The 26,480-nt window shown below is 46.6% G+C and overlaps 1 pseudogene; it reads right to left on the bottom strand.

Moving 5' to 3' along the window:
• Positions 1 to 26,480, bottom strand: part of LOC139055785 (uncharacterized) — a 96,045-nt pseudogene that overhangs the window by 44,892 nt on the left and 24,673 nt on the right.

Below are 26,480 nucleotides of genomic sequence, written 5' to 3' on the forward strand. Positions count from 1 at the left end.
ATGTCACGGCTTGTCACCCGTTCGCCGTCGGCGCGAAGTCGTCGACGGGGTATACAAGCCGGTTGGTCGTTCCTTACTCAAGCGAACACAGCGAAGGAGTCAGAGTCGGGAGAAAGACAGAAAAAAAAATATTTATCGACTGACAATGACACAAAGATTAAAAGAAACACAGAAAACACAAGAACACTAAAACGTATGCACTGAATTTAGATCAATGATGAATACACATGAATACAACGAACAGTTAACAGCAACAGCAGAAATTAATTTATGTTAATGACTTGGTTGATGTTATTCCCGAAAATGTGTCTGTACGTTTGTTCACGGATGATTGTACCATTTTTAAACAAATTGTATCCCACAGAGATCACATTGAATTGCAACTTGCACTGAATGTTATTGACGACTGGTGTCAAAAATGGGGCATGCAACTAAATACTTAGAAAACAGTACTACTTCGTATCACCAGGAAACTAAATCCGAGCCAGTTCTGTTATACCCTTAGAAACAATAGTATCTCGATTGTAGGCAAATATAAGTACTTAGGTGACACCCTCACAAGCAACTTAACTTGATCAACCCACATTTCTGATATCTGCGCATCTGCACTACCTAAATAATGGTTCCTTAAAAGAAAGCTGAAATTCGCACCCTCGCAAACAAAGCTTTTAGCTTATAATACGTGTGTTCGTTCTAAGCTTGAGTATGCTTCTATCATTTGGGATCCCTATTTAAAGAAAGATATCATGCAACTTCAACGTATTAACAGAAATGCTGTTAGGTTTATATTTGGCAAATATCGTAGACTTGATTCCCCATCCAACCTAATGCAATTAAACTGAATTTCTACGCTAGAAGCCCGCAGAAAATTTAGTCGCCTTTCATTTCTTTATAATTGTATGTTTGGTAACATAAAAATAGATCTGCCTGACAGTATAAAACCCTTAACAACACGACGCACACGCAATGGCCATGAATTTGCACTAACCCCAATCTTTGCCCGATCAAAAGCTTTCAAATTCAGTTATTTTCCAAGAACTGTGGAAGAATGGAATTCTTTGCCGTCTGATATTTTTGGTTCCAATAATTTTCTCGCTGAGTTGGAGTGTTACCTTCTCTCTTAAGCTTTATTTCTTTCTTGCTTGCTTTTTTGTTGTCTGTTGCATTGCACATTCATGTTGGATGTAACCCACACCTGCTTGGGCCACCACATTGGCCTGCCGTATTTCGAAATAAATAAATAAATTAATTAACACTACACAAAACACACTTAACGGTGGTCCACCAATTAGAGTCCAAAAGAACACAAATGACGGCATACGCAAGACCTGGCAGCAGCAGCGGGCCCATCAAACGTGGAGTCGACGGCAGAGCTTTCCCGAAGACTCTGGCTAGCCGATCTCGTTGCGGTGATGCGATTGCAGGGCAGGGTTTCCCGGGAGTCTAGGTCTGACGTCTTCCCTCGAGCAGGTTGAGCTAACTTGAGGGGAACTGCCGTGAGCTTCGTTGCAGACGTTGGTTTGTCGTCTCTTATGCCAACTAGTAAACTCGCAGTTCAGACCCGGCTAGGCGGCCGTGGCGACACATGACGGCACTAGCCTCTTGACGATTTTCAGTAGATTGCAGGCTCAGCTCGTAGACTCTAGACTGCCTAGCTCGCCCCCCCTCCCCCCTAAAGCTTGCGCTTAAATAACTTCTCCTTTCCCTATCATAAGAAGCCAACAAACACAGACACCAAGGACAACATAGAGGGAATTACTTGTGCTTAATAACTGCAATAAAGAAACGCTGAATTGATGGAAATGTAAGTGGACGAAAAAACAACCTGCTGCAGGTGGGGAACGATCCCACAACCTTCGCATTTCGGGTGCGATGCTCTACCAATCGAGGTACCGCGGCGCCTTTTCCCCATCCACTTTCTTGGGTATTTATGTTTCCTAGTAGAACCCTGGGAGTGTTAGCCAGCGCCACCACTCAGAGACCTTGGTGGAGGATGTGGCACATCCTTTCTTCCGCAGGTGTCACGAGAACGTGATCTTTTTTTGGGGTGAAGGCAACCGGTCAATAAGGCCACACATGCGACCTGAAGGCATCAATGATGCCGGATTTGAGACCCTCGTTATGTACATTCTAGGAACAGTTTACACCCTTTGGAGTGCCCCTTCTGCCACACAACAATAAATCGTCATCTGCCTTGATGCGTTTCCTTTCTCTAACGCTGCGAGCCCGTTACTTTCCAGTAACGAACGGCATGCGCGTTATCAGCATGATACCATTTCCTGGCGGCAATGCGACACTTAATTGAGTACAGAACAATATTCATCGTGCGGAAGAACCGCACCGTCTATATCAGTTAACGATATTGGGTTACATTCGGAACCCTTGACAAATTTCCAAAATGTTGTAGCGTTTTCAGGATAGCAGAGATGGAAGTGTACTGTAAAAGAGGATGCGTTCGGTTTCTTTGACTGCGTTTTTAAACAGTGAAGCAACCTGCTAATATGCGTAATATGTAATAGCGGCTGCTTCGCCAAGCTAAAAAATGTAATACAGCTATCAGTTGTATTACGTTTTTTAGCTTCGAGAAACCATTGCTTCTTCCTGTACAAGACACGTTTTAGAGATGCATTAAACCGCGCTGATCGATCGTTAAACCAAGTACCTCGGAGGAGCATGTTTTTTTGTACTAATTCATAACCTTATTATTAAAAAGCTAGCAGTTTTCTCCAGCGCTTCGAATATAAAAGTCTGGCATATATTTTTCTACAAAAACTTCAAGTTGTGTGTTCATTGATGCGTAGTCGGCTTTACTACACTCTCGAATGTATTTTCCTTCGCTATGAGGACGATTGACTTTTCCTTTAAGCTTGAAATGAATAAAACAATGATCGCCAGGCCTTGGCAAAATATTTAAAGAAATAACAAGGTCGCGAGCGGTACTCAAAATTAAGTAGAGAATTTTGACACTGGTTGCTGTAGCTCGAGTTGGTTGAGTTATAAGCTGAGTAAGATGGTAATAGAAACACAGATAGAGAAATGCCTCGCTATCACGGGAGGAGTCAGACACAGTTGGTACAGGATAGGACCAGTCTATGTTAGGGTAATTAAAATCTATCATTAAGAAAGTTAGCGAGTGTAAACCATGTTAACGATGGTATTAAGCAGGTCATGAAAATCAGCGCTAAACCTAACGTAGAGGAAGCGCTCGGTGACCTATGACCAACACAAAAAATAACATCGTTGTGGTCGGTTCCGATTCCTGCGCAGACCGCTTCAAAACCGGAAGAAAGAGGAATGTGAAACGAATAGCGCCTGTCAGCCACTGCGATAAGCACGACCCATTTAGTCTAGTACCATGCTCACACTGATAGATGCAATAATGTTGTTGGCATTCGAATACTTCTTTGTTGGATATTTGTGACGATAGCCAGGTATGTGTTCAAGTGACATCCAGGTGTCCTGACACTCAATGAACGATGTCAATCTGAAATTACCATATACCGGCCTGTTCAAGCATACAACAGCGCACCAGCGCCAGATTTGCTTCAAGGTAGTTTACATAGGTTCTTATAGTGCGCGCCGCGCATGCGTCACTAATAGCAGAATAGCGCATACAACGGCTATGGTTGTAAATGTGTCTTAAGTATCCGTACAATTGACTGTAGCAATAAAACAAAACCGCTTTCATGACGCCTCAAATTGCCGTCTGTTGTGTGACAGTACATTGCGCCAAACATAATATCTGGACTGAGTTGTTCCATCGCTATACTGGTTATTACATTGCGGAAGCATTCGTTGTAAGGCTGTTCGACTGTAGTGAACGTCGGCATGAGATAAGCATATGTTGGTGTAGACACCGGGCTGCTGCGCCTACGGTGTTACGGGGTTCGAGCCACGAACAATGAGCAACAGAGTTTCCAATTTTCATTGGAGCCGAACATTACAAGCAAATGCCTACATGTCATTGCTTGTAACCGCATCACTTACTCCGGGAATCTTTGTACGATTTTGGGAAATACATCGACAAAATCTTATTGACACGAAAAGTGGTGCTGCTTTGACGAACTGCTTCACCAGCAACGAAAGCCTCTTAGCTCAACATCTTCCATCCAAAGCCCTTAAATAGCACGAATGCAATGTTGAACGTCGTTTTCGGGAAGAAGGCGCTTCATGAGAGTCAAAAAAAAAAGAACTCCGCGCTTTGCACTCTGTGAAAAAGGATGAACAGGGAAGCTGTGTATGTGGGCCACTTAATGGCGAACTGTACCTGTGCCATGGGTCGACCCGCCATTGCACAATCTTCGGGATCAGCCCTCGTATACGAAGTGCTTAACGCGTGCTTCACCTCCGCCGCGCGTCAGCCCAGTATTGCATAAGGCGCATGTGTTTAAAAAAATGCTTAGGCATTGTATTTATAACGCGTTTGCTTCGCATTTATTTAAGAGAATAAATTCCGCGCTTTCTAGGCCAAATCCACGAACTGATTTTTATGTTTAGTGAGGGACTTCGAAATGAGTTTGACAACGTGCGCTTCTGTAATGTTCACCAAAACCCAACTGCATGTGCGTTTTTGCATTTTGCCACGTTTGACGTTTGGCAGCCACGGTCGTGATCGAAACCGCTACGTCAACCTTGCCTTTGGACACTCGAATAGCGTGTCTCTTCTAATGTAAGACTGTTTCCGACCACGTGTTCTTTATCATTGTCACCTTTCGCACGCATGATTTGTATCTCGATAAATACACTACCTTCAGCTATCGGCAACGCTGTCGTACTATTTACTTTGTTTTGTCTTGTATGTTTTCACGGCACAATGCAGGTAAAGCTTTACGGCGAAAACCAGCGAGAGTGTTTCGGAAGGACAACCTCTCCAACATTTAGTGTGCCCCATATTCGTGAACTTAGTGTTTGAAGCAAGTTTGTTAGCGTAAGTGAAAGCGCGGCAAAAACCACTAATTACCTGCAGGACTCAAACTCATTCTAGTATTGATTTACAGTGAGCGTTCAACCTCCGCTTTTAACATTGGATGCAAATACAGCAATGCACGTAATCGTACAAACTGCCTGAAATAGACATTTTTACACGGTCAGCGCTCGCAGAACCTAAATTTGCCCTGTCCGTCCCAGCGCGCCTTTACGTGTTCCGAAATAATAGGCGTGTCAGTAATCAGACGTGTCGCCACCCTGTACGGAGAAGCGTGGCTGAGGCGCCCTAGGGCACGCCGGGAGCGCGGCCAAGCAACGCTACCTAGTGGAAAGTCTAGGGAATGTTGAGCGACGCGAGCAAGAAGAAAGGGGCCGAAGCGTCGCGGAGGAGCAGGGTGGGCGATACCACGCTGAGTTGGCCTCATTGAGAAGTTGTTTCGGGTTCTGTGTGCGTACGGACGTGCCGGGTTGCTTTTTTACGTTTGCTGGTAGATACAGCGGCGCGTGGCGTCTGTCGCGGCGCTGGACGTTTCTGCGCAGGCGCAAGTGAGAAAGGCTGCGAGAGAGAAAATCTGGGGTTTGTGCTTCTTGAATATGTTACTGCCTAAGCACTACGGAAGAAGTTTGTTAGCCTCAGTTTGTGCCACAGGAAGAATGCGTACAACATCCTTGTTTGAAGAAAGCAGGCTCTCTATCATAAATACGATGGCAGTTTTTGCTGCAGTCAATGAATTTACTGCAGTACCAGTAACAATGCAAGCCTTGCAATCAAGAAATTATTGAAGGTGGACCTGATCACTCATTAACGTTACAGTCTTTTCATGCTCCTTAAATGTGCTTCCAAAACGCTTCGCATAGGAAAGAAAGCGAGATTCCTGCTGTTTCGTTACAGGGTTTACATCGTACGATCAACAGTCTTCTGATCGTATTAGGCTGCGGCATCTTAAGCTTCATCGACGTTCTCAAGAATCTGTATGCATGAGGCGAAATTGTGAACAAAAGGCTAGCAAAAATCAATAAATCGGGGGGATGTCGAACAGCATTATTCAAAACAAGATCAACTTGATTCTTGAAGAATTTAAGTATTTCCAAATGTCATTCTTGCAACTCGCATGCGAAATGTTTTCCACTTACTCCCTCTAGCTACGCCGAAACTAATGTCAGTATAGATGACTGGCCTTTACAGAATGATCAGTGCTGATATCCATGTGTGTCCGTTCGATGATCTTTAACACACTGTTCAAATGTCTCAAGTCGCACAGTTTTTCACTAACTAACCCTTCACCACACTTCCTCACACCCTTGTCACCAAAAGATACTTCGACGGGCAGGTCTGTGGACACGATCACCGAAGTGCGGACTGCAGGAGTAGATTGAAGTGACAAGTCCAAAAAGAAAACACTGGAGCCCTTGTTAATTACTGTCCAGAAGTCCGAACTCTGAAAGCTTGGCAAGGCATTCAGCAACTCCGCAAAACTACCAACCAGATTTTCCTTGCCTCTTCCGCTTGGGCTTGCTGTGAAAGCATTATTGCTTTTTGCGAAGATGCGGCTTCCAAGCGCGCTCTTTTGGCACGTGGCACTTCTCGAACGCAGGCTTGCAGGCGCGATCAATAGGCAGGGCAAACTGGGAAACGAGCTCCGAACTGCAGTTTACTTGAGACGAAAGCTTTTCAATGTATCTTCGACCACTTTTCCTGTCTTGTCGTCCATGTACGATGTCGTCTTCAAGTAACAGGATGGCAAGAAATCCCTTTCACAAAGGTGGAATAAAAAAAGCCCTTGCAAATCTGAAGCTCGACCAAAATGTAGAATTTACAAGCGCGTCGACATGTGCATAGACCCATCTAATGTGCACGCGTGCACGGATGCACTGCGCACCATGCTGACGAAACCTATTCGTCTGCAAACCCGGAAATACAACAGAGACAAGAAATGCGGACCCCACTGTGCACTTCGTTGGCGAGAAGTTCTTCCTAGAAACAGCTCTGCCCCATGCTGCCCATATCGCTGGGGTCAGATGGAACTTGTGCACTCAGACACTTGGTCCTGCGTCATAACTGGACATGCAATTTGGCGCGCAACAAAAGCCAGGAGTCGTTGCACTTCCATGTACGAAGAACCACGCACAACCATTGAAAAGCAATCGCGTTTACGGTGCACCATGCTCCACAAAAAAAACCAAGAAAAAGCTCCAGGCGATGCCGCTTTAGCGTTGCAGCAACGGAGTAAATTTGTTTTCACGAGAGCCGCGTTGTGAAATTGCAGCGCTCCCCCATACGCCGTGACCATCCGACTCTCGTGACGTATAAACAAGAAGCGGAGGTGATGCGGTGGCCTTGTTTCTTTTTTTATATACGTAGCATTCGCCAGGCAAGAGCTGAACAAATCCAAAAAAAGGTGCGGGCTTGTTGTGCCCAGGATCACTCCAGAAGAGGAAGACGAGGAGGAAGGGATAACTCTATGGTGGGAATAGTACTATTACCAAATTGCTTGAAATAATAGACTGTGCATTTCCTTACAGTTCCTCACCATCCTTCATGATGGCACTTTACAATTTATAAAAAATCGAAAAACGGTAATGAAACGTATAACATAAAAATAAGCCTTGAAAAAGAAACGACTCACTCAGACACAATAAAAGTATTTTTAAAGCATTTTACACGCAATGCACAAAAAGGGAATAGATCCAATATGCTCGCGCGTAACCCGCTTTCACGATGTCAAACGCCAATGTAGCTATACGCTTCATATTGTTGTACACCCGATGACAAGTCCTCACAATAAAACAAGTCATGGTTTTCTTCAATAAAACCTGGCAGACATAACGCCCTGTGGAATTCGATGTTATGCGAAGGAGTGTTCGGGGGGCCTATAGAGTTAACAAAACGACCATGGACCCACCAAGACGCAGGCGGCTGTTTTATGACCTATATGACCCGCATGTCATGACATTCATGTGATGACCTACAATTTTTATTCGTCATCCACTCTTGTCATACTATTTCCTACATATTTGTACTGTTTTGGTACATACCAAGACATAGGTGACTGTTTCATGACCTACATGACACGCATGTCATGACATTCATGTGATGTCATGTCTCATGGTAGTTTCATTAACTTGGTAAATACCAAAATTGACATAGTACGACACGAGTGTATGACGAACACAAATGATAGGTCTTGACATGGTCGCCTTAGTCAACAGCTGATGGTCATATGTACAGTGTGAGTGAGTGACATAAATATAGACCATGACACGAATGTCATGAACTATCATTTATGTTCATCATTCACTCTTGTCATACGATGCCAATTTTGGTACATGCCAAGTTAACGGAATGACCATGAGAGCACCAAGATGTAGACAGACAGACAGACAGACAGACAGACAGACAGACAGACAGACAGACAGACAGACAGACAGACAGACAGACAGACAGACAGACAGACAGACAGACAGACAGACAGACAGACAGACAGACAGACAGACAGACAGACAGACAGACAGACAGACAGACAGACAGACAGACAGACAGACAGACAGACAGACAGACAGACAGACAGACAGACAGACAGACAGACAGACAGACAGACAGACAGACAGACAGACAGACAGACAGACAGACAGACAGACAGACAGATAGACAGATAGATAGATAGATAGATAGATAGATAGATAGATAGATAGATAGATAGATAGATAGATAGATAGATAGATAGATAGATAGATAGATAGATGGTGTCAGAGTAGCAAATGTTCGCCAAGAAACGCTTCGCATTTATTGAAGGCAAAAGAACTCTTTACATGCTGTTTCACTCCGAAATTAACCATTTTGACAGAAGGAATGGCGTTAGCCAGGCGCGTCTTATTATTTATTTCTTTATTGTAGCTTCAAGGCCCCAAGGCATTACAGAAGTGATTAACAGATTAACAATGCAAATGCAGATTAACAAAAGTATTGTTCAAAAGTAGTCCTAAAAGCCGACGTATCGGTTATGTTAACAATTGAGGCCGGTAGATGATTTGATTCTTTGGTAATTTTAGGAATAAATTAATAAAAAGAAAGGTTCATGTGACAATGTGGAACGCTCAATTTATGGCGATGGTCAGTACGAGATAATATGTAGGCAGGTTCAGAAAAAAGTTCACTTTTTATTTGTGCTAACTTCCTACGGGATGGGAGGAGAGGGATATTTTAAGTAGCCTTCATAGATGTTACGTTTGATGGCCGAGAATAGTTAGTAAGTATGAAACGTGCGCTACGATTTTGTATAGATTCTATTGCATTTGTTAAGTAATCTAGGCCAGGGTCCCAGACATGAGAGGCATATTCAAGCTTAGGACGTATTAGTGCTTTGTAAAGAAGCAGCTTCAAATTAGCGGGGACCATAAAAAAGTTGCAACGATGGTAAGCAAGCGTGCGGTTAGCCCTGTTAATCGTTTGATTTATGTATGTTTGCCAGAAAAAATTGGATGTTATGTGGATGCCTACGTATTTATAGGAAGTGTCTTCTCCGAGTACAGAGCTCATAAAGTGATAATTGGATAGTTTAGACGAATCAATATTGCGGGAATCCTCATTAGTTAGCACTTTTGGCTGTTAAGTCGCATTTTCCAAGTGGTGCAGCAGTTAGATACCTTGGCTAAATCCGATTGTCATTTTCTAATGTCAGAATTCGATTACATTACCCTGTACATGACACAATCGTCTGCAAATAACCTGATGGAGGACGCTACACGTACCAATCAATAATATAAATCAGAAGAATCAAGGGTCTGACAAACAGAAGCTTGCGGAACCCCGAAACTGACAGGACAAAGCGAAGAGTCAAATTGTTAGCAGAGACAAATTGTGTTCTCTTGAATAAGAAGTTTTCAATCCATGAGATAATATTACTGTCAATGTTGAGGGTATTTAATTTTATACAAACTATATCGTGAGAGACGAGATCAAATGCTTTAGATAAAATCTAAGATGATGGTGTCGATTGGAAATCTATTATCTAACGCGGCGCAGATGTCATGGGTAAATTAAATAACATGAGTACCCCAGGAAAACGATTTACGGGACCGATGCTGACAAGATGAAAAGAAGCAATTTGTTTCTAGGAAGTTAATGAGAATAGAGTACATTAGGTGCTCTAGAATTTTGCATGGCTATCTTGATAGAGAAATTGGCCTGTAATTTAAAGGTCAATGCACGTCGCCAGAAATACATAATGGAACCACCTTGCCGATCTTAATATTCTTTGGTAATTAGCACGACAGAATAGTCTGCGAAAAGATGTTGCAAGAGATTATAGCTGAGTACAGTTCCTTATTACTCAATAACTTGGAGTTAATGTCATCTATTCCTGACGACGACGAAATTTTTAATTTAGGAATCAAGTTCTGACACCATCGTTATCGAATAACAAGGGCTCCATCTGAGGAAAAGTCATCTTGACAACTTTAGATGAAGAATTACAGGGCTACACGTTATTCAAAAATGATTTAGAAAACACTTCATTGAGTACAGAACAATATTCTTCCTGCGGAACAACAGCATCACCTACATCAGTTAAAGTTCTTGTGTTACATTCGGCACCCTTGACAAATTTCGAAAATATTGTAGTTTTTTTGAGTCAGCAGAGTTGCACGTATATTATAAAAGAAGACACGTTTAGTTTCTTTGACTGCGTTTTAAAGCAGGGGAGCAGCCTGCTAATACGCACATCAGATATCAGTTGTATTACGTTTTTTAGCTTGGCGAAAGAGCCGCTTCTTCCTGTTCATGACGCGTTTTAGAGATGCATTAAACCGCGCAGGGGTATGTATTTTCTACTAATTCATTACCTTTATTTTTAAAAGCGACCAGTTCTGTTCAACGCCCCTAGTGGAAATGTGCGGCATATATTCTTCTGTTGTGCTTTCATTGATGTGTAGACGGCATTACTGTAGTCTCGAATGTACTTTTGTTTGCTGTTATGAGTGTTGACGTTTTCTTTAAGCTGGAAATCAATAAAACAATCATCAGTAAGCCCTGGCAAAAACCCTTAAATAATTAACAAGATCCGGAGCGGTAGTGAAAACTAATTCGAGGATGTTAGCACTGGTTGCTGCAGTCCGAGTTGGGAGAGTAATCAGCTGAGTAAGATGGAAATCGAAACACAAATCGAGAAATGCCTTGCTATCACTGGGTGAGTCGGATACAGTAGGTACAGGTAGGACCGGTTTATGCTGGGGTAATTGAAATCTCCCATTAAGAAAACTGGTGAGTGTCGAAACAATGTTACGATGGTATTAAGCAGGTTATGACCATCAGCGCTGATCGTAACGTAGAGGAAGCGCTCGGTGGCCTATAACATACGGAAAAAATAACATCGCGGTGGTTGGTACCAATTCCTGCACCGACTGCTTCTAAACCGGAAGAAAGAGGAATGTGATACGAATTGAGCCTGTCAGCCACTGCGATAAGCACGCCGCCACTTAGTCTAATACAACGGTCACACTGATTGGTGCACAAATGTTGTTGGGCTTCGAATACTTCTTTGTTGGATGTTTGTGACGATAGCCAGGTCTGTGTTAGTGTCCTGACTCTCCGTGAATGATGCCCAATCCGAAATTACCATACACCGGCTTTTTCATGCATACAACAGCGCACCAGCGCCAGATTTGCTTCTAGGTAGTATATAGAGGTTCTTATACTTCGTGCCGCACATTCGTCGCTGATATCAGTAGGCGCTATAGAACGGCGATGGTGCAAATGAGTCTTGAGTATCCGCACAATTGGCAGTGGCAATAAAAGAAAACCGTCTTCATGACGCTGCAATTGCCGTCCGTTGTCACAAAGTAGATTGCGCAAAACACAATATTGGGACAAAGCTGTTCCATAGTTATACTGGTTAACATTACATTATGCATGGTTTGGACGCCGGCCTGCTGCGCCTGCGGTGTTATGAGGGGTTTGACCCAGAGCGTAGGCGGCAAGAAGGGACAACTGACAATGGAGCCGAACAATACATGCGAAAGCCTAGTTGTCATTGCTTGTGACCATGTCAGTGACTCCGAGAATCTTTGCAGGATTCTGAGAAATACACCTAACAACATCTTAATAACAGAAAAAGCGGTGAGTCCTGACAAACAGCTTCGCTAGCCACGAAAGCCTCTTAATCAACATCTCTCATGCAAAGCCCTTAAACAGCACAAACCAAAAGTTTTACGTCGTTTTTGGCAAGAACGCGGTTTATGAGCTCGTCCACATTCCCTTCCTTTGATCGATTATAAACATTGTTTTGTGCCCGGCACGACAACATGCGGACACTTATTGAGTGTTACAACTACGACAGTCTGCGGCGACGACGCAGTGAGTGCTGCTGGAGAGTGTGCAAAAAAATGTATGAGAAAGAAACAAAAAAAAAACCCTTCCCCAACAAAAGCGAGCAGCAAAACGATCTCTCACACCGTTCTCCGGAAATTCTCCGTTGATGTGCACTACACTCTTTAATATTCAACTCTCTGTCTCTTTATTATCCTTCATAATATGCTTTTGCACTAAATTCCTTCGTAATTTCTGTCGAGTTTGTCTCTGGTAACGTTAGCCAAGTTGTTCGAAGAAAAGAAAATAGATTTAAAAAACTCGGTTCTAGATACAATTTCGACCCTAGGGACTTGACGACTGAACACTGTAGCTCTTGGAACTGCATGTTGCACCAATATTATTCTTTTTTTTTTGAACAGCTTAGATAACGTTAGCTGGAACGCGCGGTCTGTTGACGGCGATGTGTTAACTCCTGCCTTATCGCGATTGCTGGGGCCTATGTCAAGCTGCCTAATGCAAGCCTGTCGCTGTAGCGTCCATTTCCAAACTGTAGTTCACATAGAAGTGATTAAGTAAGTAAAAGTGACCTGATTTGATCGGTCTTGATTTCATTGCTGTACAACTGTTGGAAATCTACTCGACACCACAAATGCTTTGCTGCGTGAAGCGCGATTCTCTCGCAATACTCTAGCTTTATTATATGGGGGCGTTGAGTAGTCGCCAAGCGTCTTCGCTTTGAAAAACATAAAAGAAAAATTTAGTATTTGTTGATTTCTCAACCGAATTAGTTTACCGCAGAAGCTCCGGCTACCGGGGGTCATATATAGAAACAGTGAACGCAATGCATGCCTCCTATGGAAAAAAAATATATTTGTGCAAATGAAAAAAATGATGATATAGTGCTGACGAATGCGTCAGAATCACTTTGCAGCTGCAGGCTACACAGCAGCGCTGTGCTTCTGACGACATTGTGGAACGTGCCGCCCACGTTCCGAAAGTCGCGAAAGAAGCTGCGGTTGTACGACGGCTTCGATTCACGCGAAGTGTGTGCACATAGAACCCGGTTAATTTTTTTATTCCTTTATTTGCGTTTAATCTCTTCGTCGCGAAGCCAACGCAGAACATGTTACACGACGAGGCCCACTCCAGCCGCTAGCGTGGGTAACGGTGCCGAAGAATTGCAAAGAGTGCGGGGAAGTGTCATCGACAGGCGAAAGGAGAAAGAGGGAACTAGAACTTCGAATTTTTCGGGGGATGAAAGAGAGAAGGAGAAAAAATTTTGACTGTAGGTGGGAGTTGTGAAACTTCAACCCACTTGTCAACTGCAAGCGCGTTCTGACAAAAGTCCTCGGCTGGGTTATATAAGCAATGCACCTCCCCCCCCCCCCTCCTTTTGTATACGATTCGCCAGAAATTCTTTTAGGCTTCATATTTCGACGGATAACCGCTGTTGCTCAGCGACAGCTGTTAGCTCGGGAAAGCAGCGTCAACCCTCGCCCTCCCTGCGTCTCCGAACATTTGCTCGAGTGCTTGGCAGTTATGTACACACGAGTCAAACTAAACTGTCAGTTTGTATTGCCTAACCTTTCTTTTTAGCAACATGAGATATACATGATCATTTCAGCGCTCTAAAAACAATGCACTACCGGCAATTTGCGGCAAATGCCTAAGCACTTCTACAGTTACTCAACGAGAAAACCGTCCGTCCGTCACACCTTAGCTTAAGACGATCGCTTTCGAGACAGAGACAGCCAGCTGTGGAAGACGATGACGAGGACGATCGCGCGAGCGGTGGCACTGGCGCGTCTCCGCGGCCCCGTCGGGCACTCACCAGAACTCTGTGCGAGAACTGCGGAGCAGCCGTGGCTTCGTATCGGAACGTCCTCAGCCGCCACCGGCAGTGGTTTGTTTGTCTCGTCAATTCATGTTGCGGCGCCTTCCGCAGAAGTTCGTTTCGCCGCAGCGCTGTCGCATTTACCGGTAACGACGCCAAACACGACCGCAGCGGCTTAGCGAAGAAGAACGGAAACGCAGGAACGCAGGGCATCAGCGTGAATACAGATTACACCCCAGACAAATGAACGACGCTGCGCAAAGCGGGGACACTACAGCAACGCGCTGCCGAACCGCAACAAACAAGAGGAACGACGCCGTGCCGACGCCGCCCGATGCCGACGTTCCAGGGAAGGCTGCACACGTTTACTTCTTTTCGTACATGTCCCTCGTCATCATTTCACCCGACTTCCACATCCGCTGCGGGCTCTCTATAACGCGAGTGAACATTGCTCCTATACTCGCCTCTTCTGCGTCGTCTCGTGCAGGTCTAGCTTAACAGTTCGGTGTTGAAGCCGCGCGTCTCCGTTTCCCGACACTTTCGCGGTCGTTCTCGCAAACTCACCGGCGCACGATCACTCAACACCACGTCGTTACTACGAAATGCTTATGCATATCATTCAGATAACTCCCTGAGCAGATTCTACGTATCATTTACTTTTTGTTGTTATAGATCTAAAGCTGCCATGTCGTGTTCCTCTTTTTTTATCGCACCCAAATCCAAACCTGATCCATGGCGGTAACCTCAAACCCCTGAGAGACAAGAACTTGCCAAAGCTTTTCAAAAACTGGACAATCGGCCGCTTTCTGTGCAGGTGCTGTTGGAACACCGCCCCCATAGCCCGTCGGCCCATAAAGCGGTGAAGGCACTTTTGTGCTACTTAAGGACGACGGGCTTGTGCGACCATCTGTGACTATTAATGCAATTTCTGCACGGCCACACACGTCAGCGAACTCACCGCAATTTCCTTCTTTCCTTCCCTCCTCTCTTTCCCTGTTATCTTTGTTTTCCCCTTTCCCATTCGCCCGGTGTAGGGTAGCAAACCGGACGTTATTCTAGTTAACCTCCCTGCCTTCTCCTTATCTCTTTCCCTCCCCCTTCAAAGACGAGGTTGTAGTGCTGCAAAGCCAGCGGTAAACTCGCTATGGATGGCATTACGATGTTTCGCTGTCAAGCTATCAATTGTGCAACAAAAACTGCCAACAGTAGTACTATTGATATTACCAACGATAGCGTTACGACAGTGCGCCATAGTGGGTGTTATGAATATGTTTGAGATTCTCGGCAAAGGATATTGCCGGAAATTTTTGCGATAGCTTGCAACCACTTACGTTCGCTAAATGCAGTTGCGTGCACAGAAACGTCGCCAACTTCATAATGAATTCTTTGCGTGTGATAGTGCGAGTGATTTGAGAGAATCCAAGATGAGTGCGAGAATCCCAGATGGTCCAAATTTCCGGAGTCCCCCCACTACGGCGTGCCTCATAATCAGATCGTGGTTTTGGCACGTAATACCCCAAATCAAATTTTTTTAATTGATATAGTGAGCTCGACAATACTATTGATGCTAACGGTCGCTATTGATAGTACTATCGGTGATCGACTATCGACAGTACAATCAGAATCGCATCATTCTATCGTGGTCAGTCGCCCGATTTGATCGCCATCTTATCGCAAAATAGAAATAAGCGCAGTCCGACGCCTGTTAATGCCACATGCTATAGGCCCATGCGCCTAAAGTACAAATATATGCAGATGTCACGGCTTGTCACCCGTTCGCCGTCGGCGCGAAGTCGTCGACGGGGTATACAAGCCGGTTGGTCGTTCCGTACTCAAGCGAACACAGCGAAGGAGTCAGAGTCGGGAAAAAGACAGAAAAAAAAATATTTATCGACTGACAATGACACAAAGATTTAAATAAAAACAAGAACACTAATACATACGCACTGAATTTAGGTCAATGATGAATACAAAAGATATACAACGAACAGTTAACAGCAACAGCAGAAATTAACACTACACAAAACACACTTAACGGTGGTCCACCAACCAGAGTCCAAAAGAACACAAATGATGGCATACGCAAGACCTGGCAGCAGCAGCGGGCCCATCAAACGTGGAGTCGACGGCAGAGCTTTCCCGAAGAACGCTGGCAAGCCGATCTCGTTGCGGTGATGCGATTCCAGGGCAGGGTTTCCCGGGAGTCTAGGTCTGACGTCTTCCCTCGACCAGGTTGAGCTAACTTGAGCGGAACTGCCGTGAGCTTTGTTGCAGACGTTGGTTCGTCGTCGCTTACGCCAACTAGTAACTCGCAGTTCAGACCCGGCTAGGCGGCCCAGGTGACACTGGACGGCACTAGCTCCTTGACAATTTTCAGTAGATTGCAGGCTCAGCTCCCAGACTCTGGACTGCCTAGCTCGCCCTCCCCCCTGCCTAAAGTTTGCGCTTAAATAATTTCTCCTTTCCTTATCATAAGAAGCCAACAAACACAGACACCAAGGACAACACAGAGGAAATTACTTGTGCTTAATAAATGCAATAAAGAAACGATGAATTCATGGAAATGAAAGTCGACGAAAAAACAACTTGCTGCAGGTGGGGAACGATCCCACAACCTTCGCATTTCGCGTGTGATGCTCTACCAATTGAGCTACCGCGGCGCCTTTTCCCCATCCACTTTCTTGGGTATTTATGTTTCCTAGTAGAACCCTGGGAGTGTTAGCCAGCGCCACCACTCGGAGACCTTGGTGGCGGATGTGGCACATCCTTTCTGCCGCAGGCGTCACGAGAACGTGATCTTTTTTTGGGTGTGAAGGCCACCGGTCAATAAGCCCACACATGCGACCTGAAGGCATCAATGATGCCGGATTTGAGACCCTCGTTATGTAATGTGGGAGGGGGAAAGAGAAAAGTAGAAGGCAGGGAGGTTAACCAGAATAACGTCCAGTTGGCTACCCTACACCGGGGGAATGGGAAAGGGGAAAACAAAGATCATAGGGAGAATGTAACGTTATGTAACCAAGGGGCCAGATTTTTATTAGTCATATCATTAGAAGCCAACAAACACTGACACCAGGGACAACATAGGGGGAATTACTTGGGCTTAATAAATGAATATAAAGAAACGATCAATTAATGGAAATGAAAGTGGATGAAAAAAAAAACAAGTTGCCGCAGGTCGGGACACTGCCAGACGCCACATACACTGTTCCACTTCGTGGATACAGTCTTGCACAGACACACCTCATATTTCGGAGTATTCACACCCCCACCTTCTTAGTAAGCTTCTCAATGCACCCGCGGGGGAGAGAATAGACAGGGGCTCTAACGAGAAGCTGTTGGTGCGGGACGGCCGCGCCGACGAAGAAAATACAGTAATCCCTAAACCTGCTTTCGACCCAGTTCGGCCGCTTTCCCGAGTGGCCGGCACTGACCGTCTTGCTCGTCGGTTCCTATTACTACTGCCCTTTGGCGCCCGTTGATCGGTGCTTCGCCGAATCGAATAATGCCGCACCGTGACCGTAGAGCAAAGCCGTTACCGCGAGGTTGCAGCTGCAGACACTGGCGCAGTAGGCAGCTGCCACTCTAAACAGTACAGTCTGAATGACTGTACTGTCGATAACTCGATAATGACTCAACTATCGAAAGTATAGCGGTAATATAGATAGTATTGCTTCACTCCCTTGCAGGCATCGTAAGTATGTCCTTGAGAAGATCCCGTGTGTCTGGGCCAATCTCAAGCACAGTGTAAACAAGAGTGCAACACGAACGAAGATACAAAAGCAAAGATGTTAACCAGAACGGAAAACCCGGTTTGCTACCCTGCACCGGTGGATAGGGAACGGAGAGGTGGAAATTCAACATGGTTATTAGGAGAGAGAAAGAGAGAGAGGCAGCACAGTCACGAGGTCACAGCCGGTCAAAATCGCCGCCCACTCTACTAGAGTGCAGGGTGACATGCAGCACAAACAACACCAAACAAATCCGACCCCGTTCTTGCAGGTTTGTTTGCTCTCAAGAGGAAACTGTAGCTCGGGGCCAGCTCCGCAGCCGCGCCTATTCAGATATGCGTAAAACGAAGAAATGATTTCTTCATACAACGGCTGGGCTTACTTGAACGAAATTTGTTTCATTTTGAGAGGGAAAGGGAAATTGACTGCAGAAATCAGAACTTTGGTTTAGGAACTGGGAAAGTTGCCGAAAGTTGGAAATAAAAAAGGTGAAGCACAAAGTTGATAACATTGTAACTCAGCACCAAAGATAGGTATTGCAGTCTTGTAAATTGCATCTATTAGAACAGACAAAGTGGATAAACTTGTTCATATAAGTTTACAATCTAAGTGAATTTGTTACAGTGCTTGGAAGCGGTTTTCAAGAGCACTACTCACAATTTAGTAGTATGTTTCGTAGCTGTCTACAATGCATCAAATTGGATGCTTAAGATGTATTATTAGGTTCAGTTTACACAAATGTTATATTGATCTTTTTGTTGCTCGATAACATAGTCGTAAACTTCATACTTTCGTATCTTTCTCTGCCCGGTCTGCCCACGATGACATCCAGAAGCATCCAACACCTTTGGCGAGGTCGGACGCTGCGTCTCTCTGTCTCTCTCTCTCTCTGCGTGTCTCTCTCGTTTCTCTAAAATGTTATATTTTCAACAATTGTTATTTAAAATAAACAGCCTACATGGAAAATCACTGCCTGCCGTCACTAGATTATAACTTTCTTTTTATGTTACAAACCCCATGAACAACAGTGCAGTGGGAACCCAGAAAAAGTGATTTCTGCGTTCCCATAAATTGATATGGAAGCTACCGAGCTAAAGCTTTCTCTTGAGAAGTGTAACCAGTCGCTATCAAAATGTAATGAAAGAATGTCATTTCATGGGCCAACCCTAATACTAGCAAACGATGTGCTTCTTCCCAAGGGTTATATTGCGGCTTGCAACTCGCGCGGCCACTGGACGCAGTGTGACGTCACAGAAGTCACACGCCCACAAGCCATATACCAATATATATAGTTAAACAATAAGTGCACCAGCAGCATGCGTCAGCAAGTGCTCGTAGCGTGACAACACCGAGGACAAACAAGCAGCGAAATGATAGTACACAGGCGGCTGTCATCGGGCAATGCAATGTCGCGCATGCGCGAACATCTCCACACTTGGGTGGCACTGGCGTTTTGTCGCGACATAACCAACAAACAAGAAAGGTTGTAGAATTATTTCGTGCTAACAAATTAAATGAAATTTGTATTAGACAGGCGTCAATAGGTCTTTCAACATAATAGCAATAGCTTAAAACTTTCTGCGTACGTTGATTCTGTAAATTATACAAACTTTCTCGCTTCTTTTGCCACATTTTCCTGCTTTAATTATTGTCACTGGGTTTTGATATTGCCTTTGCCAGTTTCCGTTGCATAGCGAAGATTTTCATTGCCGAGAAAAAGTGGCAGTTCTTCCCGAAAGGCCAGGTACCGCTTGTGATAGCAAATCAGTAGACAGCTTTATGAAGCAAGGATAGTAGTTTTATCGACCGCATAAACCAGTGTAAACTTGGGAACGTTCGCTTACTAACTGAATTAACAAGCATGGTGTCAGCGCGCACGAGCAAACAAGAACACATCGCACTCGATGAGCGCGAACACTCGCTGTCAAAACGCTGGTACGAACAAGCACGGCAGCAGCAGAGAGCGAAGTGACGTAAGTGCGGTCTATCGGTTCAACGCAAGAGCGCTGAGAAGACAGCGCGCACAACGGTATTTGCCGTCTGCAGATATCTCTTTCAAGATACGGCGTACGCGACCGTGCAAAGTACACACTTGTTGGCGGAGTCGGAGCCACCACCCCCTCCCTCCCGCGCTGCCTCCCCGTATTCCTCGGCGCACGAGTTTGAGCCGCGATCGTCAGTTCCTCTTGAGCCCGGTCGCGAAATGCGCAGTTGCTGCGGCAGCATACGCCGCCCTCCCTCCCTCCCCCCAACGGCCTTTCGCGCGACAGAAGACTGCGCGTTGTTAGGTATGGCTGGACGCCCAGGGCCGTACGTCATCCCCTTCCCCTCTCATGGTCGGGCACCGTAGGTGCTACGTCATCCCCTTACCCTCTCATGGCCGGACCCCACGGCGCCGGAGAGGTCACTCACCCGACCCTCTCCCCGGATTCGTCGATAAGAGGATCGACTTCTCCTTCCCGTGCTCGGTATTGCAGGAGGAGGGGCCTTCTCTCTGTGCCTGTCACGTGTCATCGACGGAAGCAAGATCCCGCTCACGTGAATGTAGAGAGCCTATTTAAGGGGCTCTGAAATATACTTCATACTTGATACATCATGCTGTACCTATTTTATTTCAACTACCTTTGAATAAACAGTGCAAGTTTCGCACTAGCGAATCGTCGTCTCGCCCTTGCTCGGTCGCCATGGTCTACCTGATGCCTGCAGCTCGCCGACAATGCCACGCTACCCAATAAGGAAAGGTCGGTCGAGCTTCGATAGGCAGGCGCCGCTACTTCTCGGCAGCAGTACGGTACGCTACCCTGGAGTACGCAAGAGACAGGTCGCTAGCAGTGGGATTGCCTACAAACGCAACAAACTGGTTGTAACGGTGGCCCCTGAGGTGAAACAGCATTTGCTCTCCGCTTTCTTCCTTTGCGCGGGCCAGATTGAGCCGCGATCGTCGACTACCCTCGCGTGATTCCACTTGCGCATACAGCATACGACGTGCGGCGACGGTGTTATCGCCCTTGGTGTTTATTGACCCTTTTCACGGCGATACCGTGGGCGCTGCCATGTTTGATCACGTGGTGGCGCGCGATTGATTGCGTCAGCCGACTCCGTTGCCTCTGTGTCTTCAATGGGTCTACGTGACGTCGGTGCGGCTCTGAGAGCCTCTGTTTCGGCGGATGTCCTAGACGGTGACTGGGCGAATGACACGCGAAGCTTTGGCAACTGCTTCAAGCAACATGCAAGCGCTTTCGGAGCTCATTACGCTTGCTCCTAACAGCGCGAGCAGCGTATACGGTGCCTGTAATAAAAACAGGGCTGAAAATGTTTTCCAAACAATCGTATCTTCTCGCTTATGAAGCGAATAACCATCACTGCGTTTAGTCTTCTTTCTTCGTTCAGCAAATACCTTTAAGCAGCGGCTTGTCACGCTTCTGACTCAACAAAGTTCCCCGTGTGGCCAATATCTTATTGTTTATTTTCTGCTTATCGCTCGCGGTTGTGTTCAGTTGCGATAGACTTGTTCTTTCTGGGCACTAAGCTTGTAGCGCAGATATTCTGCACGTTAAAAGCTTGTAACAAACACGTGTTAGCGCCACTCGCTCACTTACTAAGTGCATTGTTACAAAGCGTTCACTCTCGAACATTATATAGTGCGTTGTCGGTGTAGTCGCCGTCACCCACGTTTCGGGGCATTGATTAAAATATGCGCCCGTTCACGTATTCTTGATACACTGGCCATATATGGTGGGGATTAGCTTGCGTGTAAGTTGGGGTGGATGTGCTTTGATAACGTGCGAGAAACTTAGCATATGCCAAGAATCAGCGCTACTCCCCTTATCGGCGCATAACAAGCTGTACTCAGTCGTACAGGCGTTCCGGGAGCGAAGTCTTTCCTTTGGAGGTTAGCGCTACAACCCTGGCGGATGAGTAAATTTTGTTTATTTTATCCTCGAGAGAAGCCATGCATCGGGAAGAGCCGGCAACACAGGCAGCCCTTGTGTAACAGCGGTTCGTGAACTTGCACGCACAGCTTAATTTCATTCCGTTTACTGTGAGTCACAATTATTGCAGCCGACTACTGCACACATCTTCAATCCACCGCTCCATGTTTTGCAGCATGAATGGAGCAGAGTGCGTTATAGAAAGCCCATGTCCGTTTCCGACAGCTGATCGCACAGAAGCAGGGCAGAAGAGCTAACGGTTTCATATTCGTGCGCTTTCGCTGAGGCAACGTGCGGAGCGCCGCCGAAAGCGCCATCTCGTTTCTCTGGAGCAAACTGCTTCGCGAGAAGGGTCGATATGGAACATCGCAGCGACGCAGACGCTTACGGGTATGGCGGAAATGTGTCTGGTGTGTCCGTATAATTGCTATCGCAATAAAAAGAGGTCAGTAGTGACAACAGCGCATGTCTTGTTGGTTCACTGTATCTTCTCGCATTGTCGCGCTATCAGGAACAACTATGTATCCCCTGCACTGTAGCCTGTCTTTCAGTCCTCTTGCATAAAAAAAAAGGAGGACACTTGAGCTTCGCGTTTAAGAGTGGAACACATAGCGTTCAAAGGCCCCTGACAGCTCCTCACGCTTCAAGACAACTGCAGCTTATGTAACCGTAACCTTTACCGGGAAACGCTGGTTGCGAATGCCGTGCACGAAGGCGAGCATTATGGTAGAAATGCGGCCTCTTGTGTGGGCCGTGACGTGGCGGAGGCGATCGCCGTCTGGAGGTGTTCCAAGGAACCACGCGCGCCGCTCCGTGGCCTCCGAGATTAGCGCATGCCGGCGCGCGCAAATCTTGGACGCTGTGGCCGGTCTATGGATGGTAAACTCAAAAAAGGATCTTAGTTTGAGTCTCCGCGTGATAGCATTATGCTTGATAGTATATTCAAATTACAATCCAACGCTATCATTCTGTAGGTTATGTGTAAGTCGTACTTTATAATTGTTAGGTCGTATTTTAATTTGAGAAATTCATTTAGTGGAATAACTTCTTTGCGTTACATGGAGGGTCTGCATGGTAGAGTATGCAGGGTTGGGTTTGCATAGTTCAGAACGACTTTTCCCGGAACGACGGCCGACGTGGGACCCTTAACGTTATTGTGTTATTGCATCAGCAAGTGCACTGGAAAGCCGTCGCTTTGCTTTGACAGTCACTATCATGCGAGACACAGAAAACGGCCCGGAGCGCGACAGCACAGTTCCTTGTAGACTCCAAGCTAACAAGATAAATTAAGCAAGTAGTAATTGGGGTTTTCCGTGCCAAAATCGCCATTTAATTAATGAAGCACGTGTAGTGGGCCACCATGAATTGATTTTAACCACCTGGGGTTCTTTAACATGCACCCAAAGCACGGTACACGAGCATTTAAGCATTTCACCCTCCCATCGGAATACCGTGACCTGGACCCGGATCCAACTCGCTACCTCGACCTCAGCAACACAATAGAGACGTTTAGCGTGTCCGGTATTCGGGCAAGCGCGGGCGGTTTTCCGGTTTAGCGGGGGCGCCAACCTGAGCGGCCCGATTGGTGGCGCCAGCTGGTGGCGCAAAGCTCAACCACACAAACACAGAGCTAATTACTATATTCTGCTTAGCTGCTGGCGTAAATTTTCGACAGTGGCGTAATCGTGCTCACAATTACGCCGCTGCCAAAAATTTGCACGGTTGGCGAAGCAGGATATGGTTAGTTACTGCAGTTTTAGCTATGCGTTTGTCTGGTTGAGCTCTACAACACCAGGCGGCTTCAGCGCTCACTTTAACGCCCCGGCCATCCGGTAATCCGCCCAAACCGCTCCCGTTTACCGGAATAGCGTACAAGCTAAGTCTCTAATGACACACAAATTGGGCTACCGTGGCCTGTGAAACACGCGAAGTTGTGAGCCATCCATACGTGGTGATGAGGCAGGTGTGGAACGGTACCGTGTCGTTTACGAGTGCCAAAAAACACTTTTGGGAAATACTTCGCGCAGTGCCAATTCGATTCTTTGTGTATAGTGCGCACGATAGACCCTGGTTTCCGACTGACGTGTCTGCGGGGTTGGAGCTCCACAAGGTTATATCGAGCAAGGCCGTCTCCCTCGTTCAATTTGTGTGTCCACCTCGGTCATGTGCGCTGCACTTGCAAATGGTTGGTAATCGAAAAACGGCGTACTTCGCTGAAACACCAAATACAGGTTAGCTCAAACCATTTCGCGCAGCGCCTGGGCCACGCTTGCCATGTCTCACGTACTTAAATATTGTTCCGGTTGTATATGTCTGTGGAAGAATTAATGTTCAGAAGAATCAATGCTGGTATGTGGAAATTTTCTTTCCAGATAACAGTGGGCATTTCATGGAAACAGTTCTGCATATGTATTGTTACGCCAAATTAAAACGAAAAAGAAAAGTTGAAACATATCAAACGCCATTCCCGATTTCTTTCGTGGGAACGCCGCTTCTGTTTCGGTAAGTAGAAAATATTTGTCAGTGTTTCTTGCTTATAAGTGGAACCTAACCTCAAGGAGGTTGAAAGCTATAGTGAACGTACACCACAAAGAAGGAAACAAAGGAAGAACGAAAGGCCGGAAAGGAGAAGAGAAAGGATACAGTGATTTTGCGTCTCCTCTTTCAAGGATAACAGTAAAGTGCTGTGTACGACAGGAAAGAAAAGAAAAAGGACGTTTTCATAGCGGCGCCGTATGGCAGTGGCACTTCTTCGCTAGGGCCGCCGCCACTGCAGTAAACGCTAGCAGCTGTAGCCAATTGCGGGGAAGGGAAGAGAGAGAGAGAGCAAGCTCTAGTGAGAGAGAGAGAGAGATGTTGCTGCCGCGCGCCACGGGAATCAGAGCTGCTGCTGCGCGCTCTGGATGTCGCGGGAAAGTGGGGCAGCGATGGATGGGAGTCCTGAGAATCAACAGTTGGTCGCGGCACCTCATCGACCCGCCGTGCTCAGACGCGGAAGAGCGCGCAAGCTCACCGCGCATCTCCTGTATCTGAGCGCGGGTGTTTGCTGCGAGGAAACTGTTCGCAGCACGTGGGCGACCGTGGATGTGCGGCGAGATTCAGCAACCGCGAAGAGAGAGAGAGAGAGAGAGAGGGCTGGGCCTGGTTGGGAAGAAGAACGCGACTCAGTTCGCTCAGCTGAGCCGGAAGCGGTTCGGGAATACGTGGGTCCTATTTGACAGTGTGTGTCTGTAGAAACACGGCTTACTGCCCTCTTTCTTTCCATTACCTGCCTCCCCCCCCCCCCCCCACCTCTCTGGTTGTACCACATGTACGAAGCATCGGGTCCGCACCGCGGCTCCCATCGTGGTGCACAGAACTTGCGTTTAGAACATGAAGAGTAACGTGTTTTAGAGCGCAGCTCTTTGGCGTCCGTTCCTGGGTTTCGCGTCGTCGTCGGCGTTGTCGTCGGCCTCGTAACCAGCTCCGCCCCCCCTTTCATCCCCCCAGCGCTAGCAGCGACCGACTGATACCGCTGGATGCCGCTGACGCCGCTAGAGAGTCAAGATAACGTGACTGCATAGAACACCGTCGCCGCCATGCAGAAAGAGGAGGAAAGGGTCCCCCTCCCCCCCCCCCTTTTCTTGTGTGGCGGATAGGGTGCTCTTCAGTTGCCGACGCGCCGGTTATTTCACGTAGGCCCCGGCACGTCGACGAATACGTGACTACCTTCCCACGGCTAGACCTGGTTCTTAGCGCTGCGGAAGCGAGGGTATCATTGTTTGTGTCGGCATCGGCGGCGTTGTCCCTGAAACCAACTCCGCAGCTGGGGTTGACTCACTATCGGCGTCAGCGGCATCAGTCAGTCGCTGCTATCTCTTCCCTCCTCCCTTTATCGTGTTGTCCGCTTGCTGCGCGCGCTTCTGCCCCCATCATTTGCCGCTGGGTGTACACGCCGCCCCCCTCCCCCCTCTTCCTGCGAGTCTCCGGTTTTCAAAGCGCCGGCTCGAACTTAATTCCTTTCTTCACTCCTCCTCCAATGCAACCCCTGTGCGGTGGCAATCAGAGAGCCAGATCGGTGGCGGCGGATTTCCGTGTGAAAAATTTAAAAAAAATTCTGTGATAGCGCATACATGTGTTGCTCGATTTCTTTGCCTCAATCTATCGAAAAGGTGAAACAGCTTATTTGCTGCGCTCAAATTTCGCATTAGGAAGTAACGTAATCGTCGGTAATTTTTTATCTTGTCTTCATACATGCAGTGACCTGCGTTCCTTCCCTTAAAAACATTGCTAAAGATGTTTGGGCTTGCCTCTACTGCTATTGCTCCCCAGCGAGTAATGGAATCCAATTGTGAAGGCCGAGGCCTTGCAGTAGTACATACACCAGAAGCAAACAGATTACGTCGTAGCCATCATGTGTAGGACTTCTCACATTGCGAGTGGCGCATACCTACGAAGCGAATTTTCATTCTCTTTTTCTTTACAAACCATGCAAGCTAAGGTGTCACCGGACACCGTGTGCATGGGGGTAAGTCCCGCTTTTCAATCATAAAAAAAATCTTTTAAGATTTCCCCCGTGTTGGACGGAATGGAACCCGCGTCGTATATGTTCAGACAATCTTGCTCGACTATAGACTCACACAGGCGCCGTGCGCGGACTTCCCACCGGTGGCGCCAGATGGCGCAGCGTGTCCAGAGGGAAGCGAGAGAGAGGAGCCCGGATGCAGTGCGCGCCTCACACGTGACGCGTTTCGGTGGTGGCAGTATCGCGT

The sequence above is a fragment of the Dermacentor albipictus genome, chromosome 2, assembly GCF_038994185.2.
Source record: "Dermacentor albipictus isolate Rhodes 1998 colony chromosome 2, USDA_Dalb.pri_finalv2, whole genome shotgun sequence".
Lineage (NCBI taxonomy): Eukaryota > Metazoa > Arthropoda > Arachnida > Ixodida > Ixodidae > Dermacentor > Dermacentor albipictus.